The sequence below is a fragment of the Heterodontus francisci genome, chromosome 33 (genome assembly GCF_036365525.1).
Source record: "Heterodontus francisci isolate sHetFra1 chromosome 33, sHetFra1.hap1, whole genome shotgun sequence".
NCBI lineage: Eukaryota > Metazoa > Chordata > Chondrichthyes > Heterodontiformes > Heterodontidae > Heterodontus > Heterodontus francisci.
Window position 1 is genome coordinate 26,793,661 of NC_090403.1, and position 20,620 is coordinate 26,814,280.

Below are 20,620 nucleotides of genomic sequence, written 5' to 3' on the forward strand. Positions count from 1 at the left end.
AACTCTGATGACTGCTTCAATAGTTGTTGTGTATATCTGCTTAACTTCAAACCATCTTGCGAATTAATAGACTATAATTTAGATAGGATCTTCCCTCAAACAAGAATAAATCCATCGTCAATCATTCCCACATTCTGGTTGGGAATTGGGTTGGAATTAGAGGTTCTCTTTGATCTTCAATATTCTTCGAGATTCTTGGCCGCCACACGGATGCCTGAGCCCGGACTCTACATTTAGTAATGCCCATATGACCCTGGTGTATTTTCTCCAAGATATCTACTCTGAGTGACTCTGGAATCACCAAGCTCTCGTCATATACCAGCAAATCATCTGCTATGGTAAAGTGTCTTCTGTGCTCAAAGAAGATTTTCATCCTCTTACCCTTGGGACTCTGTTGTGGCCAACCTAGCTCGCAATTTAGGCAGGCACAGATGCATTCTTCATCTCGTCTCTGCGCCTGACAAATTTGTTGGATTTGCTTCTTCCTGAATTCTCTGTCCGAGTAGAATTCCTGCAGGAACTTGCTGCATTTGTCTTTATCGCTCTGGTAGTCTTTGAGTGGCATGGTGGGCTGTGCTGTGTTGTGTAGGTTCTCCATTGGGTGGGCTCTCTGGTGGAGTACAGACTCTCCGCAGTGCTCAGGTCTGGGTGGGGAGGGTTCTCTCTTTGTCCTGGCTCCTGGATTCTTGGTGTTTAACTTCTTCTACTCTCTCTATAAGATGATGGTCAATACAAACTCTTGGACTTAAGAGTGAGAACTCCTGATTTCTTAGGGCATACAGTGCTTCTAATATCTGCTTTTCCTTGTACTGAATTGTTGCTTGTAACTTGCTCTTTATTTCAAGTGCAACCCCTCCTGGGCCATGTAACTGAGTTTCTGTTGGTTGCAGAAAGTGTGTGGAAAGCCACGGGCTCTTTGATAAAACTGCTCTAGTGTCGAGTTTGAAATTAGTGATATGTCCGTTGACACATATGTCTTCAGACCAAAATGCCTGATTCGATTCATTGATCTCACCAAGCAAATGTTTCAATTGGATTGCTGCAGGAGGTTGTTTAACTTTGTTAACCTTTCTATTCTTAAATAATTTTCCTTTAGAGCTTGAAGTAGTCGAGATTTTATTTTGGCACATCTCACTGAAATGCTCTATTTTTCTGCAATAAAAGCATTCTTCTGTATTGTCAGGACATTGTTCGCGCCAATGGGTACTTCTGGCGCCACATCACTGGTGGGGTTTAATGGCACCTCTTGCTTTCACCCTCTAGTGTACCTTTTTTCCTACAGCCTCTTTTTTGGCCCTCTGGTGAAGGAACTGAACAGTTGCAGGAGGTGCCCTGAAACAATCACAGGATTGCTCTGTTGTTTTTCCTGTCCTCAGCTTGCCTCACCAGCTGAATAACTTTGTCCAGGGTCTTCTTTAGACTGTAAAAATTCTGATATGGAATCATCCGCAACACCCACAACAATACGATTTCTCATCAATTCATCTTTAAGGTCTCCATACTTACATCGCTCTGCAAACCTGTAAAGGTCATTGATAAAAGTATGACCATTTTGCCGTGTTTCTGGACCATTTTGTTGAATTTTGCTCTCTCAAAGATCCTATGACTCCACAAATTGAAATAGGAGTCAAAAGCTTTTGAATCTTCGTTGAAATTAGTAGATGTTTCATTAAGACTTTGTCTTGCAATTATATCATCAGCTATAGCACCAATTGAATATAATAATGTATTCACTTGCTCTGCTTCAGACTTGCCATCCAATATTGATGCAATTCTCAATCTGAGAAACCTTTTCTTCCATAATACCCAGTTTTGAGTCTGATTGGGTCCCTCTTGACTTTTGAAACTCTTCGGCAATCCCAATTTTTGATCCATGCTATTTTATTTTATAGACTTTTTTAGACGAATCCCCTTGAAGAAACTTTTTTTCAGGCTATTTTGCTTTAATGGAGTGTAGCAGGTGCTTTCGAGTGTCTCCTGCTGTTTTAATAGGCTGTTCTAGGGTTTTTCCCTTTGCTTGAGCACGTCCCTTTATTTATTTATTCAGCTTGCCTAACGGAGTTGACACAGCTGTTTGAGAGTTCCCTGCTGTTTTAACAGACTGTTCTAGGGGGTTTCTCCTTTCTTTGAGTGCCCGCGGTTATTTCTTTTTCTTTTTCCAGCTCGACTGACTTAATGTGCAGTTTATTTCTTTTTCTTTTTCAGGTTTGGCTGACTTAAATGGAGTCTCCCTGCTATGTCTGGGGGTTTTCCATGCTTTTCGGCAGTTCTCACGCTTTTTGGGGGTTTCCCGCTCTCTGCCCTCACGTTCAGCCTGAGTGAAGGATAAGATTTTCCTGGGTTTTTTCCTCTCACACGATGCCATTAAAAAATTACATTAAGCTCTTCAAAGCTTTTTTTAACTACAATTCCTCGATTGTCAGCACTATGACTCACGTGATCGATTGATTTGCAGGCAGCCACGCTTCCGTTCTGTGGAGATTCTCTCAGCCTCTTAAGGTCTGTTTTTTTCTCTTATCAGCTAGTTGCTTTAAATTATCCCTTCTGGGTGAAGGATGGTAGTTGCTTCAAAATTTTTCTTCTGGGTGTACGATCTCAACACTGATCACGATCCCACTCCTGTTCACCATATTATATGTTTGGTTCTGTATGCTGCCACCATATTGAGTCTAGCCAGAGAGGTTCTTAGACTGTAGTATTTAAACATTAATATTTATTTCATAACAACCATATACACTCCACACCAGCCTGTGTGACTCCTTTCAAAAGCCTCACTGTATCCATTTGCATCATTCCCACATGATCTCTTACATCATCGTGGTGGGCAGTATTCTTTACACTCTCTCAAGATTAACCCTTTCAGACCGTTACACTACATGGTCGTAGACAGGGGCAGAAATGGGTTGTCGGGGGGGTTGCTGGTCAGTGATCACTGGGCGGTCCGATCATACGGAGCGGGGGGAGCGGGCAGTGATCATGGAGGGAGTTGTCTGATTGAGGGGCTAGAAGCAGGTTAAGTTTGGGATCTGGGAGACATCACTCCTGCTCCTCTTGGCCCACAAACCACTTACCTCTTCCACACAGCAGTCCTTGCCTCCCTTTCGTTGCCGAATTTCCTGAGGCCTGGGCGACCCGACCAGCCAGGATTAAAGCTAAAATGGAGATAAGCTCTGAGGCATGCAACCTCATTAAAATATTTAAATGAGGGACCCAGTTCCACATGCCCCCCTCCCACCTCCATTAAAACCAGAAGTGGGCGGGCTTGAGGCAGGATAGGTTCGGGTTTGAGATTTAAAAATTTTTTACATCCCACATAACCCAAACGCACCCACTTTTTGGGGTTAAAATTCCCCTCTCAAACATTGGAGTGGATGCAGAGCATCAAGGGTCTGAGTTATGAGGAAGAAACATTGATCTTTCCAAATAGGAAAGAGGTGTGTTAGAGGTGATCCTAGAGGTATATGAGATAATTAAAGTTAATGGGTTTCAAACTAGTAAAAGGAAATTTGAGGACTGATGTCAAAAATATTTCTTCACATAAAGAGCGATCAATGTATGGAATAAACATCCTGACATATCTTGAAGTAGTGTTGGATTAACCTTACCTATGTGTTTAATATTTTGTATACTCTTGTAAAGGTCCATCAGGAAGGCTTCATTTCAAGGTCTGCATTTAACCAATGCCATTTTTGTACACGATATTTCATTGAGGCTAAGCTGCATGGCACACTTTTCCGGAAAGTGGAAGTGACACACAAATCTCAACAAACAGATGCTGAGGAGTTCAGTTTGGAATGCTCCTTTGCTGTTCAACATTTCCCCAGTTGGATCAGCAGCCAAGGATACAGTGGATAGCTCTGATTTTCTAAAAAAAAAAATCCACTCCTGGAGGCCAGATCCTGGGTTAGGGGAGAGGGTGAATTGGTAAAGGTGAGTTCTAACCAGTGGGGTCAGGATAGGACTCAATTTGGATTCATTGGGTTTCCCCTCCATATCCATTCTATTCCAAATTCTGGACACAGATGGGCCAAATCTTTCACCCATTCCCCTTTCATATGGTGAAGACTTTGAGGGACAGTCTGAGGGTGTTTCCAAGCTACCCCAGCAATTCCAGCCAGTAGGCCCTCCAATATACCCAGCGGGGATCAATTACCTTTAAAAAGATGGCAATTTGCTCTGTTTGAAGCAATACCATTGCTATAGAAATGACCCCGACCCCATGATTTGTGACAGAGTCAACAGATTTAGTGCCAGTGTGCAGGAGTCCACTGCCACACGTTGAGAAATTTATTTTGCTTCAAATAACCATTTCTGCCCCTGTCTACGACCATGTAGTGTAACGGTCTGAAGGTGTCATGGCTGCTTTCTGTATAACAGCATGCCATGATAATGATGATATGATGTTCAGATACCACCTGAACATTAATTAAGTGCAAACTCTTTCTGGTCATAAAGGCCATTGAGATTAATATGAAGAGTCTTGATGCCCAGAAGGGTACAAGTGGGACTATTTGACCTCAAGGCAGCTCTACTATTTGTTGAAGGCTGCGTTGCTGACAACACAACCATTAGGTGGTGCAGCCTCATCGACTGAAATGTCACTGTCTGCAGCGTCTCAGGAGCTGCCAGTATAAAAATGGCGTTGCTCAATTTGACATAAAAAAACAAATTAAACCCAAACCCCCTCAATGGCCACAATCGCTGCTTCTCTTTCCCGCCGCTCCCGCTTGCTTGCCGCTCCATCTCGCAATTCTCTTCCTTGCCCGTCTGCTCACCGTTCACTCCCACTGCTCGCTCCCCACCTTGTTGCCTGGAGAAGCAATGTGGGGGGGGGGGGGGGTGCGCAAGCGGAGAGTTGGGGGGAGCAGTGAGGCAGGAAGCAAGCTGTGAGCAGTCGGGAGCAGCGGAATGGAGTAGCGAGCAGGCGGGAGTGGCAAAGAGTTGGGAGCAGCGGAATGGAGCGGTGAAGAGTTAGGAGCAGTGGGACGGTTTGGTGAGCAGCAGGATGGAGCGTGAGCAGCTGGGAGGGGCTGGATGGAGCGGCGAGCAGGCAGAAGGGGTGAGATGGAGTGACGAGTAGGTGGGTGCAGGAGAGATTGGCAGGAGGGAGCGGGGAAGACAAGTGGTGATTGAGGCGGCGATCGCGGGGAGCAGCAGGATACTGTTGCGAGGGATGGAGGTGGCAATCGCGCCCATTAAGGGGTGAGGAAACATTCAGACATCATTACGTCTGACGTCATTTCATGGTGACATCGCTGTGCGCATGCACGGACCCATACTGGCAAGCTGGCAAATGTTTGGACGCATTGGTGACATCGGCAATCGCTCTGCGCATGCTCTGCATTGTCAGGAGACACTCCCTTTGTTGAAAGTTTTGTGCCCTGTCCAAATGATGCCGCCTTTCCACAAGAAAAGTAAAGAAGCTATTAATGTCTTGCAAACAAAGCAGGTGCCACTTCCCTGATACATGTGTACAGTATGGACTTGCAGATGTGACCCATGCGGTAGCTTGGAAGCAGATAGTAGCATGAAAGTCTTGTGCTCTGATAACCTTCACTTCTATGGGAAGAATCACCCCTGATCCAGGTGGTAATCTGAACATCAGGTGGTACAACTCTTACAGATTGAAAACAGCAAAGGTTGGACTCCTCTCAAATGTCTGAGCACTCGTTGCAGATGTGGCTGAATTGCCTCAGGAATGTTATACCTGAACTTATTGGATCTCAAGTCCTCCTCTTTCTCATTCTAATTATGCAGCATGCTAAGAATCCCTAAATGAATCTCACATCTTCGTATGGAGGTCCATCAAGCAAAACGCACTAATACATGGACCAAAACACAGCAAAATCAATGTAAAAAGCTGGGCAACCATCTCCATGCATCAGTCTAGAAAGATTGGAACTGCTCACAACATGAGCCATAAGATGTCACACTAAAACTGTCCAATATTCTGCTCACGGCACTTTGAGTTCAGTTTTGGTTGCTGAGGGGCTAAAGTTTGCAAGATCTGGGATACTGAGGGGCCTGGCTTACAGTGGACATAGGTCAAAATGACATTGTGTACTTAAGCCTCACTGTGCCCAATTCTGCAATCTTCTCATTAATATTGTAAGTATATTCTGTGTGAGCTGGTTTGTTCAGATGGTTAGCACATGGTGCTGATACTCTCACTAGTCACCTTTTTTTGCCTGCTGCTGTTTTGCTTCAAATGGTAACTATTACATTTTACAGGAACAGCACCATAGTGGTTATGTTACTAGACTAGTAATCCAACAGTCTGCACAATGCTCCAAAACCATGAGTTTAAATTGCACCATGGAAGCTGGAGAATTTAAATTCAATTAACTAAATAAACCTGGAAGTAAAATAGTTAGGATTAGTAATGGTAACCATGAAATGACCTGATGTTGTAAAAATCCATCTGGTTCACGAATGTCCTTTAGGGAAGGAAATCTGCTGTCCGTAGATAATCTGGCCTACATGTGACTCCAGACCCACAGCAATGTGGTTGACTCTTAATTGGCCTCTGAAATATCCTAGCAAGTCACTCAGTTTACCGACCACTATGAAAAAATCTCCCTCCACATGGGCTGGAGAGGTTCTAGAAGGCGGTTCACCACCACCTTCTCAGGGGCATTTAGGGGATCGGCAATAATTGCTGGCCTTGTCAGTGACTTTCACATTCCATAAACAAATAATAAAAAAACAAAGAATTACCAGAACAATTGCAAACAGTTTAATGCCTCCATTAAATTAATGCACAAAGTAACATCATACAAATACATGGTGTTTGTACTCTAATATTGCAGGATAATTTATTTTCTGTGTAATAAACATTCATCCTAATATTTCACATATTGCTAATTGCTTCACACATTGGGCGGGATTTCAATTCTGGGGTCGGGACCCTGTCGTCATGTTCGTTTCTGGGTTATGAACCCACACTGCGTTGGCAACGTGCATATGTGCAATTTGAATTAGAAGACCTGTTAATTGGCCCAGAGTTTCGTTTGGCACCCAATTAGTGGCGGCAGACGGGGGAAGGAGGTGGAACACAGGGAGCAGCGGGCATGTTTTAAAGGGTGAGCAGAAGGAAGTGGGCAGGGAGGGAGCACCCTCATGCCAGGGCAGTTGCCCCGTTTTTCTGACTCCTCACTGGAGGTGTTGCTGGAGGCGGTGATAGCATGGAGAAGCATCCTATTCCCTGCCAGCAGCATAAGAAAACCTGCTAGGCTGAACAAGAAGGCATGGCTGGAGGTGGCTCATCAGGTCAGCAGCAGTGGAGTGCAGAAGACATTTCAACGACCTACTTAGGTCTGGAAGGTTGAGTCCACAGATAGACCCAGATGGCACGCCTCCTGGTCAGTAGTCATCAGAATGCAAAAGTGAGGGAAATCCTGATGGCAGAGAGAGTTCTCCTCACCATAGAGGAGTGTGCATGGCATCATTTATGACCTATAATTCATTATCTGAGTGCGATTCGACAGTAGGGTACAAGAAGTCTGCAACATGCTGTGCGAATGGAAAGCTGCGAGTGGTAAAGGAGAGAGGCACTGTCCTAACAGCATCTTTCTTCACCTCGCAGGCTAAATGGGAGAATGGGAGAACAATGCCAGGGAGAGCGACAGGGCATGTTTGGACAGTGGGGTTCCCCAGCTCGCGTCACTGATGCATTTTGAGAAGCTGGCCCTTGATCTGGCTTGATCTGGCCAGAGTGGCAAGCCACCATGAATTGGAAACAGAGAAAGAGGAGTCCAAAATAGACAAGGTGAAAGGATCCCAACATCTCCAGGTTGAGGGGATGCATGGAAATCCTCCACGTGCAACAAGCTTGTCGATGCATAAGCCGTCACCTCATTATCTTAAACAGCAAAGCATCTGTTGATTGTGCTGATTTCTCATGATTATCTCCTCTTATGTCTCCCACAGGGCCAGCTGCAGAGGTGGAGAAGTTAAGACACTGTCAACCTATTCAGTAACAGTCAGAGGAGGAAGATACTCGGAACCTCCATGTTTCTTGCACACCCTCCACTAGCGCAGACCCTCGCACCTCGGTGGATTCTCATGTGGTATTATAGAGGGTGGCACAGGGTGAAGCAAACATCACTTCAGAGCACGAGATGGGGGAGGTAGAGTCGGCTGTGGTCAGGCCCCCCTCGGAGGATGGAAGACAGGCAGAGCCCTGTTTAGTAGGGCGGAGATGCAGAGCCTAGGGAGTCACGAAACAGGCGGATCTATCTGGAGAACCAGCGTGAGATGTGTACCAACATGTCAGAGTTACCTGAGGTACTGGGGACTCATTGGATGAGAATGGAGGAGTCCATCTCATGTGCTCTGCAATATCTCAGTAATTTAAGTGCATGAGTTCCTTCATTGAGAGAGTGGCCAACCTCATTGAGAGCCATACACAGCATCATTCAGAGTGGATGCAGGAACATTGCACTGACATGCACAGAATGCATGCCGAGTCTGTAGCAATGGCACAAAAAAACATGGAGTGGATTCCAGCTGCATCCCAGCTGGTGATTCCCTCTGGCGATCAAGGGCAGCATGAAAGGGCTGAGGAGGTGACAGATCGTGATGTGCGTGCCACCCCTCACGGGGCTCCATCATCATAAGTCACCTCCATGGCTCCTCTGATGGACAAAGCATCTGTAGAATTAAACCTTGTAACAGAGGCTGCCCCTAAAGTGATGCCAGTGCAGCAGCCTTTGGATGTGCCCCCCGCCCCGGCACCTCCACGATGAGGTCGACCACCACAGGCATCTCAGTCCCAGAAAGGCACTAGCGAGCAGTCTGCCTCCACGTCATCCTCAGCCATAAGGGGAGCAACTCACAGCAGTGGCCATGAGTGCATTTTGTGGGTCACTTGGGTGATTCAGTTGTACATGACATAAAACTGTTATGTGATAAAGCACTGTGCAAGTTGCTGCACTAAGGCAGACTTGTGCATTTCCATTTTATCATGGCGAAAGGCAGGAGAGTGCAAAATAAGGATTAGCAGAGCAAAGGAGTGTGTTGGGGAAGAGTGTGCCAGGTGGAGAATCTGGAACCTTGTAGTGTTTGTGCTATTGGAAGGTTGCTGACTTTTGCTCTTAATGAATGCTTGCTGTCACCCAGACAAAGGAAATTCTCTTCTTCAAATCTCAGGTGAAACGTGAATGAATCAGTGGCCCTAGCATCTCTGCTATTCTGACAAGCACTCCACCTCCTGAGCCTACCACGTGACATCCCTGCAAAATGGGGGACTGTTCACCACTTCTCCTTCAGCACTTCCTCATCCTCATCTTCCTCCTCTGAGGAGCTGTGCCATTGCATTGCTTCTCCCTCTTCAAGGTCCACACCTCCCTGGAGGGCCATGTTACCAAGAGCACAGCAAACCACCACAATGCACAAGACTCTTGAGGGAGTATACTGGAGGGCGCCACCCAACCTGTCAGGAGGCCAATGGTCTGCTCATTGATGACCCCTTGGCCCAGGTGGCAACAGCCTCCATGGCAGGGTGACTGACCAGAGACAGCAGCCATCTCCTCATGGGATAGGTCTTATCCACTACAGCCAACCACGGATTTACAATTGCTCCATGAAGAGCTTCAGCACCTGTGATTCCTGAAGGATGAAAGCGTCATGGCAGCTTCCAGGATAGCGTGCACATACTAGCATAAAGCGCTTTCTGTCGTTGCATAACAACTGAACATTTATGGACTGGAATCCCTTCCTATTGAAGAATATCCCTGGCTGGTCAGTCGGAGCCTCAATGGCCACATGGGTGAAATCGATGATACCCTGCACCTGAGGGAATCCAGCGAAAGAGGCAAATCCCACTGCCCTTTGAGCTTGTGTGCCACTATCCACTTTGAACCCAATGTAATCTCCTGCCCTCTTGAACAGAGTATCCATTACCTCCGTGATGCAATGATATGTTGCTGCCTGCAGGATGCCGCCAATGTCTGCTGCCGCTCCTTGGAAGGACCCATTTGGAAAAAAAAGTGCAAGGCCACTGTGACTTTTATAGCCGTGGGAAGGCAATGCTGATGGTTCCTGCAAACCCTTGGATGATCCTCAATGATGGCACACTAGGCAGCAACTATCTGCCTGGACAGGCGCAGCCTTCTGCAGTACTGACGCTCCAACATGTCCAGGTAGCTTCTCCTCTGCTGGTAGACTCTCTGCTGAGTGTATTGTCTTTGTTGCTTTTTGGCCCGCAGTTTCTGACCCCTGGGGTCTTCCTTTGTTCCTGCAGATGCTGTTCCTCATCGCTAGTCGATCCTTTCTCAGAGTAGCTTAATCCCATTTCCTGTTATGTCCTGCCTCCTTTCAATTGGAATGTTTAGTCTTCCTGAACTCCCCTCTCATGAACCCATGAGGCCTGTAAGCAGAATGACCCGTCCACCTCCCGCCCAAAGCCACCTCCCCAAAATGATCAAGAATGGAGTGAGATTACAGATAATTCTCCTGGCTCTATGCAACGGGTTACCTGTGAATGAGGGCCTTCCCTCTTCCCTCTTGCTGCTGTCCCACTGTTCTGACTTGCTCCCCACTGTGCTTGCAACTCTTCCTTCCTGTCGTGGTTGACACCGTGGGGTGGATCCTGTGGGCTGAATTTTACAGCCCCCCAACGTTGGGGGTCGTGGCGAAGGGGGGACAGAAAATGCCTCCGAGAGAGGCCCGCTAGGGACCTCGATGCCAGGAAGACCTCACCCGATATTGACGGCAGCAGCGAGGCCTTGTGTCAGCGTCCCCCCGCTGCTCAGCGACGGGAGCCCAATTTAAATATTTAAATTAACGTAAATAAATGAATTACGCTCCCACTGTCTCTCCGGGTGCGATCTTTGTGCTGGTGGCTGGCACTCCCACGCTTTTGGATCTTCATCCAGGGAACTGGGGCAGAACACTGGTGAGGAGGGGGGGAGCAGGTAAGTTTCTCAGTGCGGTACGGGGAGTGCGGTCAAGGTCATATCATTGGTGTAGGGGATGGTGGAAAGGGTTACAGTGTAAAGTCTATGCACTTTGGGCGGGGAAGGTCATCTAGACAAGGTAAGTGTTTTGAGGGGGGGGGGAGAGGGAAAGTAATTAATTCTATGGTTATTGAAGGGTGGGAGAGAGGCAAGATAAATGTATTTAAATTTTATAAAATCAATTTTTCTTTAAATATGTAATTTGCAAGTTAGGACTCGAAGCCCTTTAAAAATGGTATCAGCACCTGCGCACAGGCAGCTAATGCCATTGCCAGGAACGGACAGCCCACCCCCTCCACGATTTCAGGGGCGGAAGTATAAATTCCAGCCCCTGTGCCTTAGAAAGAAAATTCAAAATTGCCTTTAACAGGCTGATGGCCGCATTAAGAAGCTAAAGTGGCCACACGTTCATTTTGGGTAAGTTACCTCTTCAGGTTCTCGCCAGAGCCTTTCAAACATCGAGCGTGTCAGTTTTGCATCAGGAAATTGTCATGCCAACCCGAGGGGCGGGTCTCAGCAACTGACTACCCCCCACCACCGTCCCTGCCATCTTTTAAAATAAAAATCCTGCCCATTGTGTTATGATACAGCCACTCAATACGCCTATTAAATAGCTGATATTCTCACTTTCAATTGCTCACTTGGATTCTAAGATGCTGAGATTATCACATTACAACTCCCTGTAATCTTGTGCCATTAACACATTATGATTTCCTGACATTTCCCCTACTTTCTTGAACAGCTTACTCTTTGCCTATATACCTTGAGCTGAACGTCAGTACTAATTATTAATTATTACTGTTTTAGTCATTTGATTACTAATTCTTACCCAAATTGCTAAAACCACCAGCTCTTATATTTACTCTTTTCAGTTGCTGTTATGCAACAGTTTACCATAATTTTACCAGTTTACTACATCTTGACATTTTTTAATGAATGAAGCAATGTTCCCCTTCTAATAGCCTTGACATTTATAAACTAGAAATCCATTGTACTAGTGCCAGAAAAGTGCAGGAATCACATAATGACATATTACAATGAGAGATCTCGCCTGGGCCTCAGTTACAACACAGGCATTGTTGTGTATATTTCTGGAAAATGATATCAGTTCCCATAGGGACATGAGGGTTTTGCAAATGATCTGCAGAGTTCTTTCACAGTGGCAAGGATTCAATGACACAATTCAGAAAAGAAAATGCAGTGTGTGCAAAGTGGGACACAGTGAAATTATTAAGTACACACATTCTTTGAAGTTGTCCAATGAGGAGGGGTAAAGACACTATCCAATGTAGCACTAGGCCTGTGATCCAGCAGATTCCAGGTTAGATTCCCAGTTTCTGCTGAACTATGTCAGGACAGCTGTCAAGATGTTATAAATAACCTCAATACTCTGGGCTAGGGAGTGGTAAAAAGAAATCAGGGCTCATGCTGCTAGCTGGAGTGGGCTGCATGGCCTACTCTAGCTCCCATGTTACTTCTTATTGCCAGTTAATGAGTAGTGTTAGGAAATGCATCGTGCAGATACCAGAGGGTAGGAATTCCTGGCACATGCTGGGAGTGCGTATTGGGAAATAGCGTATCCTGGCCTTTGAAAGTAATGCATGGAATGCCACAGGTGGAAGAGTACTGTCTCCTGGTACTGGCTCCTGGTATGTGCACCCAGTATATGCCAGAACCTGGCACAACAGAACTTTCAGCAAAGGATGAGGATCATTTGTGATACTCTCCATGATATAATACCTGGCTGATGCTCACAGCTTGGGTTCAAACATGAAGACCAGAAAAATTAACTAAAAAATACACAGGACAATGCCTTTTTTCAAGTAGTGAAGGATAGTCATATTTTGGTATCAACAGAAGATTTACTATTTAATTGCCTTAGCCCATCACTTGTGGTACAAAATGTCAGATCCCTAAGCTAATATAATGTTTCTATTACAAAATTTTATATCAATTTTTATTTAATTGGTGTGATTGAAGGCAATAAAATGAGACCATTAATATATTTTACTAATTAAATGTAATTGGGCTCATGTTCTTTTTTGCAGTTTTGATGTAAAAGAAGAAGGCATTCTTTCCACCAGCCATGTCATCAAAGTCTGTTGTCACTCAAGAAACATTATTTGTTTTACCTTTAGTCACTTTGCTAGGAGAGCGGTCACCTGTTTTCAGCTGCCAAAATTGTTCACTGTGCCCATTGGCTGACCTTAGAAGGCACCAGGTGGCTGGTGGAATTGGTTGGTAACGTGCCTGGACTAGTAATCCAGAGACCCAGGCTAATATTCTGGGGACACGGGTTCAAATCACACCATGGCAGCTGGTGGAATTTAAATTCAATTAACTAATTAAAAAATTCTGGAATTGTAATGGTGACCATGAAAATACCATCGATTGTTATAAATATCCATCTGGTTCACTAATGTCTTTTAGCGAAGGAAATCTGCTGTCCTTACCTGGTTTGGCCTACATCTGACTCCAGACCCATAGCAATGTGGTTGACTCTTAACTGGCCTCGCAAGCCATTCAGTTGTACAAAACTGCTACACAAAAGTGGAAAAAGAATAAAACTGGATGGAACCCAGCCCTGTTGACCCTGCAAAGTTCCCCTTATGAACAAAAATTAGGAAGACTATCCCACAGACTAGTCAAGTAACAGCCTGACATAGTCATATTCATGGAAACATCCAATGTCCGGGACACCATCAGCACCATTACCTTTCCTGGGCATGTCCTGTCCCAATAGCAGGACAGACCCACCTGAGGTGGTGGCACAGTGGTATACAGTCAGGAGGGAGTTGCCCTGGGCATCCTCAACATTGACTCTGGACCCCATGAAGTCTCATGGCAAAAGGTTAAACATATAAACAGAAATCTTCTGCTGATTACCACCTACCGCCCTCCGTCAGCTGATGAATCAGTACTCCATGTTGAACACCACTTGGAAGAAACACGGAGGGTGACAAGAGAACAGAATGTACTCTGGATGGGGAACATCAATGTCCATCACCAAGAGTGGCTCAGCAGCACCACTACTGACCGAGCTGGCCCATTCCTGAAGGATATATCTAACAGACTGGGCCTGCGGCAGATTGTGAGGGAACCAACAAGAGGTAGAAACCTACCAGACCTTGTCCACACCAATCTACCCATTGCCGATGCATCTACCATGACGTATTGGTAGGAGTGACCACCATACAATCCTTGTGATAACCAAGCCCTGTCTTCACACTGAGGATACCCTCCATCGCGTCGTGCAGTATCACCACTGTGCTAGATGGGATAGATTCAGAACAGATCTGGCAGCTCAAAACTGTGCACCCACAAGACTCTGTGGACCATCAGCAGTGGCAGAATTGTATTCAATCACAAACTGTAACCTCATGACCTGCATATCCCTCACTCTACCATTACCATCAAGCCAAGAGATTAACCTTGGTTCAATAAACAGTGCAGGAAAACACGCCAGGAGCAGCACTAGGCATACCCAAGAATGAGGTGTCAACCTGGTGAAGCAACACACAGGACTACATGCATGCCAAACAGGGGAAGCAGCACGCAATAGACAGAGCTAAGCGATCTCATAACCAATGGATCAGATCAAAGCTCTGCAGTCCTGCCACATCCAGTCATGAATGGTGGTGGACAATTAAACAACTAACCAGAGGAGGAGGCTCCACAAATATCCCCATCCTCAATGATGGAGGAGCCTAGCACATCAGTGCAAAAGAAAAGGCTGAAGCATTTACGATCATCTTCAGCCAGAAGTGCTGAGCATATGATCCATCTCGGCTTCCTCCTGAGCACCCCAGCATCATAACTGCCAGTCTTCAGCCAATTCAATTTACTCCGCATGATGTCAAGAAACAACTGAAGGCACTGGATACAGCAAAGGCTATGGGCCCTGACAACATCCTGGCAGTAGTACTGAAGACTTGTTCTCTATAACTAGCTGCGCCTCTCACCAAGCTGTTCCAGTACAGCTACAACACTGGCATCTACCCGACAATGTAGAAAATAAACCAGGTATGTCCTGTCAGCAAAAAGTAGGACAAATCCAATCCTGCCAATTACCGCCCCGTAGTCTATTCTTGATCATCAGCAAAGTGATGGAAGGTATTGTCAACAATGTTATCAAGCACCAACAACAACAACCTCCTCATTGACGCTCAGTTGGGGTTCTGCCTGGGCCATTCAGCTCTTGACCTCATTCCAGCCTTGGTCCAAACATGGATAAAAGAACTGAACTCAAGAGGTGAGGTGAGAGTTATTGCTCTTGATATCAAGGCAGCACTTGACCGAGTGTTCCATCAAGGAGCTCAAGCAAAATTGAAGTCAATGGGAATCAAGGGCAAAACTTTCCACTGGTTGGAATCATACCTAGCACCAAGCAAAATGGTTGTGCTTGTTGGAGGCCAATCATCTCAGCCCCAGGACATTGCTGCAGGGGCTCCTCAGGGTAGTGTCCGAGGCCCAACCATCTTCAGCTGCTTCAGCAATGACCTTCCCTCCATCATTAGGTCAGAGGTGGGGATGTTCGCTGATGATTGATGTTCAGTACCATTCGCAGCTCCTCAGATACTGATGCAGTCCATGTCCAGATGCAGCAAGACCTGGACAAGATTCAGGCTTGGGCTGATAAGTGGCAAGTAACATTTGCGCCACACAAGTACCAGTGGGGCAAAATCGGAAGTGGAAGGCAGAAAATTAGTAAGTGAGTCAGGAAGATAGCGGAAACAAAGGATAGGAAAAAAATAGTGTTTGGCAGTGCTCAAGGGCATATACTTCAATGCAAGGAGTATAGCAAATAAAGCAGAGGAGCTGAGGGCACAGATAGAAATGTGGCAGTATGATATCATAGCTATTACAGAAACGTGGCTTAAAGAGGGAAAGGAATGGCAGCTCAACATTCCTGGTTATCGGGTTTTCAGACCAGATAGAGAGAGAGCTAAAAAGGGAGGGATGTGGAAATTTTGGTTAGTGAAGCAATTACAGTCGTGAGGAGGGATCATACGTTAGTAGGATCAATTGAGGCCATATAGATTGAGCTTAGTGTCATGAAGACCCCACCTGCCATGAATGAGGCATATTAATTTCGTCACATGAAACATTAATTTTTAAACTGTTGCTGGAATGAAGAAATTACTTGTTTAAAGAGATCAGCAGTGGCTGGAAACATTTGCATTCTAAGAGACAGTTGCCTAGGAAAAGACAATGGAACTTCTCCCTGATCCAATTAACCCAAATCAATTTTGATCACCAGACACTGAATATGGAACAAGCCGGCATGCCATTCCACTCCTCCACCACCCCCCCACCACCACCCCCCTCCCCACCTCCCACTGTGGGTGTCTGCTAAGATGAAAGGAATCCACAAAAACACAGGAGAGTTTGTTAGAAAAACAACCAGTCACATGACTAACCTGCTGGCCCAGGGTTTTTGAATTGGGTTCACAGTTTGAAGACAGAAACTGCTTTGAAGACAAAAGAGAAGGAAAGCCTCTCTCCCTGGCTCTCTCTCTGTCGCGAATTTCCAAATCCACTGAAGCCATTTAAACCTCAAGAGAGAAAACTCCTACAGCGAAACAAGTTTGAAAGCGTGCACTGGGCCCCAAAGAAACGGCAAGATTTAACTGTAATCAAAGACTCTACATTGAACCCAAAGAACAGTAAATGAATCCCAGCTATTGCTTCACACCTTTCCCCTTTATTCTTACCCCTTTTCTGTCTCTACCTGCGTGTGTGTTTATTGTGTATGCATGCTAGCTTGAACGCGTTGCATATTCGTAGTAGTTTTAACCGAATTAGAGTTTTAAGGTTAATAAACTTAAACCTTTCTTGTTTAAATCTAAGAAAACCTGTCTGGTTGATTTCTTTGCCTTACAATTGGAGAGCAGTGAACAAGGATTCACTGAAGGGGAGCTAAAAACACGATGTTTTAAAAATTAAACCCTGTTACAATCAAACCAGGCAAAGGCTGAGATGGTACCCCTAGACCCCTTTCTCGCCTGGTCGTAACATTAGGAACAAAAAAGGGGCAGTCACACTACTGCACTATAGACCCCCGAATAGTCAAAGGGAGATATCAGTGTCAGAGCAGTGGGAGACATTCAAAGGGAAGATTCAGAGGGTTCAGAGTAAACATGTTTACACAAAGAAAAAGTGTGGGATGGCCAAATCTAGAGCCCCCTGGATGTCAAGAAGCTTACAGCGTAAGATAAGGCAGAAAAGGAAAGCTTGTATCAAACACCAAGTGCTCAATATTACAGAAAGCCGAGAGGAGTATAGAAAGTGGAGGGGCGAAATCAAAAAGGAAATTAGGAAAGCAAAGAGAGGGCATGAAAGAATATTGGCAAGTAAAATCAAGGAGAACCCAAAGATGTTTTATCAATACATTGAGTAAGAGGATAACTAACGAAAGAGTAGGGCCCATACAAGACCAAAAAGGTAACCTATGTGTGGAGGCGGAAGATGTGGGTATGATTTTTGATAACTGCTTTGTACCTGTCTTCAAAAAAGAGGGGGACAATGCAGACATTGTAGTTAAGAAGAAGTGTGAAGTATTGGATGTTATAAACATAGGGAGGGATGAAATATTAAGGGGATTAGCATCCTTGAAAGTGGATAAATCATCAGGGCCAGGTGAAATGCACCCACACTACTAAAAAAAGCTAGGGAGGAAATAGCAGACAGTCTGACCATCATTTTCCAATCCTCACTGGGTACAGGTGTGGTGCTGGAGGATTGGACATCTGCTAACATTGTACCTTTGTTTAAAAAGGGTGCAAGGGGTAGACCGAATAATTACCGGCAGGTCAGTCTAACCTCAGTAGTAGGCAAATTATTGGAATCAATTCTGAGACACAGGATAAACTGTTACTTAGAAAGGCACAGATTAATCAAGGATAGTCAAACATGGATTTGTTAAGGGAAGGTTGTGTCTGACTAACTTAATTGAATTTTTTGAATAAGTAACACTTAGGATTGATGAAGAAGTGCAGTTGATGTGGTCTACATGGATTTTAGCAAGGCTTTTGACAAGGTACCACATGGCAGACTGGTTAAAAATATCAAAGCCTATAGGATCCAGAGGAATGTAGCAAGCTGGATACAAAATTGGCTCAGTGGCAGGAAACAAAGGGTAATTGTTGATGTGTGTTTTTGTGACTGGAAAGCTGTTTCCATTGGGGTTCTGCAGGGTTCAGTACTACATCCCCTGCTTTTTGTGGTATATATTAACGATTTGGACATAAATGTAGGGGGAATGATCAAAAGTTTGCAGATGACACAAAAATTGGCCGTGTGGTTGGTAGCAAGGAGGATAACTGTAGACTGCAGGAAGCTATCAATAGACTGGTCAGGTGTCAAAAAAGTGGCAAATGGAATTCAGCCCAGAGAAGTGTGAGGTGATGCATTTGGGGAGGTCAAACATGGCAAAGGAATACACAATAAATGCGAGGATACTGAGAGGTGTAGAGGAAGTGAAGGACCTTGGAGTGAATGTCTACAGATCTCTGAAGTAGCAGGACAGGTCAATAAGGTGGTTAGGGAGGCATATGAAATACTTTCCTTTATTAGCCAAGGCATAGAATGTAAGAGTAGGGAGGTTACGCTGGAACTATATAAAACATATGTTAGGCCACAACTTGAGTACTGTGAGCAGTTCTAGTCACCTCATTACAGAAAGGAAGTAATTGCGCTAGAGAGGGTACAGAGGAGATTTACAAGGATGTTGCCAGGACTGGAAAATTGCTGCTATGAGGAAAAACTCATAGACTGGAGTTGTTGTCCATGGAACAGAGGAGGCTGAGGGGAGATTTGATGGCGATGTACAAGGTTGTGAGGGGCCTGAATAGAATAGATGTGAAGGGCCTATTTACCTTCGCAGAGAGGTCAGTGACTAGGGCGCATAGATTTAAAGTGATTGGTAGAAGGATTAGAGGGGAGATGAGGACATAGAATTACTCAGAGGGCAGTGGGGATCTGGAACTCTCAGCCCGAAAGGGTGCTACAGGCAGAAAACCTCACCTCATCTAAAAGTGCATGAATGTGTACTCAAAGTGCCGTCACCAACAGGGCTACGGACCAAATGCTGAAAAGTGGGATTAGGCTGGTTGCCTTTTTTTCAGCTAGCACAGACACAATGGGCCAAATGGCCTCTTTCTGGGCCATAAACGTTGTATGATTCTATTCTATGAACAGCACAGTTAGCACTGCCTACCTGCAGAAATCATCCTAATGAGCAGGCAACATGAAGATGACATACCGCCTGCAGTTCAATCAATGAGCTCATGTTACTGGCATATCAAGATCCCCATGCTCGTTTTGGGGGTCCATCCAATTTAGCCCCCTTTGTTTCTAAATGATATCTATCTAGCTTTTCTATGTAATTGTCAATATATGGAAGGTCATGGAGAGGACACCTTAATGTCAAGGTAATGTTTTCAGTCATTTCTTAACTATTTGTCTGCATTCTTTCTTTTTTCTGCTACTGACCCTTATGGCAGAATTTTAACGTGGCAGGGCACATGGGTTTGGTGCAGGTGGGTGGTTTAAATCCAACAGAATTGACAGCACTTTGAGAAGTCTGTTTCAACATGTCAACTTTGAGTCCAGCACATTTTGCCTGTGAGCGCATTTTGGTTGTTGTCCCATTAATCTATTTCGACTTTTGCTCTTTCTTTTTAACTTCTTTTCTCTTTACCCCTCCTAGACCCAACTCCTCTATCATCATGCTTCCTTTCACTTCTTCATTCTCAGGTACTCTGCCCTTCCAATTCCAAACCCAAAGCCTTCAGTCCTCCTTGACCTTCCTGCTTTCTTGTCGCCGTCCCAGGCTTGACTCCCTCTTAGATAACCCTACAGCTTCCCTCTGTGCCTTATCGAGGCACTTGGCGTTGGCTCATTATGAGCAATAACGCCAACTGCCCCGCCCATCTCTCTCATCAGCCTTCCTGCCCAGTTTGCCCACTGGGGGCTAATATTGTCAATTTACTTCCTGTTCTTACAAAAGGTTTTATTTTTGCATTAAAATCTTAGACTTCTGTGTGTTTTTAAAAAACTGACAAAAGGATTTTCAATAGACTTGGACACCTGCAAATAGCTGGAACTTTTGGATTTTGACTTTGTATGCAAGAATAGGAGAAGCAAGCAGTTTCAAGGAAGCAGCAAGGGGTTTTGACCTCCTAAGAGCAACACTTTGTGTGACAGTGGAGACTCTCTGGCTGGTCACGTGATCAGCTCAGGAAGGCTTTTTGCTTTCACTTTGGACTTTTAAAAACCAGTGAACTGGACAAAGAGCAGGCATTTTGAAACTTCGACCTGACAGACCCAGAAAAAGACCTCTCTCTGTAAAGGAGACTTAGATCTCTTGAAAAGAAATCCTGCATTTGAAAGGTGGCAGATTCCTATTGCCTCCTGTCTCTGAAGAATTCCTGCAACCAGTGAGATTCCTGTTGCCTTCTGTGTTTTGGGAAACCCTGGAACCTGAACAAAGTTTCTACTGCTGTGTTGCTGTTGTGAGTCCTGAGCAGACAGGTTGTTGCACCCCTGCTCAGAGACCTGTGTGACACTTGCTATAGTCGAATTGCCTTGAACGCCTACCCATCAACCTCACCTGGAGATATTTTGAGTGGGCATCTGACTATTCAACTCTGGGACACCTC